Source organism: Mus pahari, chromosome 10 (genome assembly GCF_900095145.1).
Source record: "Mus pahari chromosome 10, PAHARI_EIJ_v1.1, whole genome shotgun sequence".
In the NCBI taxonomy this organism is placed as follows: domain Eukaryota; kingdom Metazoa; phylum Chordata; class Mammalia; order Rodentia; family Muridae; genus Mus; species Mus pahari.
Genome location: NC_034599.1, coordinates 13046568 through 13047217, shown reverse-complemented (window position 1 = coordinate 13047217; position 650 = coordinate 13046568).

Genomic DNA, 650 nt, shown 5'->3' with positions numbered 1-650 from the left:
AAATATTAAGAATGTTTTCCTCCCCCCTAAGTAGGCTTTCTCTGCTGTAGTCGCACAACAATGCTACACACTTTTGGAATCCCAAAACACAAGCAAGAGTCACAAAAAAATGATGAGATTATGAGACATAATAATTGGTTGCTACAGTTAAATCAGAGAAATCTGTTTAGAGATAGCAATATAGAGGCAAGTATTTAAATATTTAGATCATAAGTTTTGAATTGTCTTTCATAGCATCACAATATGAATATTGGTAAAAATATTTCATTTATGATCCTACATATAATAAAGACATCTGAAATAGTTATGGATTGCAAAACTTATAAAATAAAAGCAGTATGATTTCCATTGTGCATGAAACTATTCCTATGCATAGCCTCTCTGGTTATAAGTCACCTTTCAGGTTACTGCTTCATGTACTGAGAAAGTCCTAAAACTGAGAGGCACCCAGACTGAACCACGAGTACTCCATATGCTTAATTTCAAAGCATTTTTTTTTTCCTCATTAAACTTGTTTTAATGGTCTCAAAATTCTGTGACAGATTTTTGGTCAAGTTGTTTCAATTAAAAAGTATTGATTTTGAAAACTAATAACTTAAAACTCTCTCTCTCTCTCTCTCTCTCTCTCTCTCTCTCTCTCTCTCTCTCTC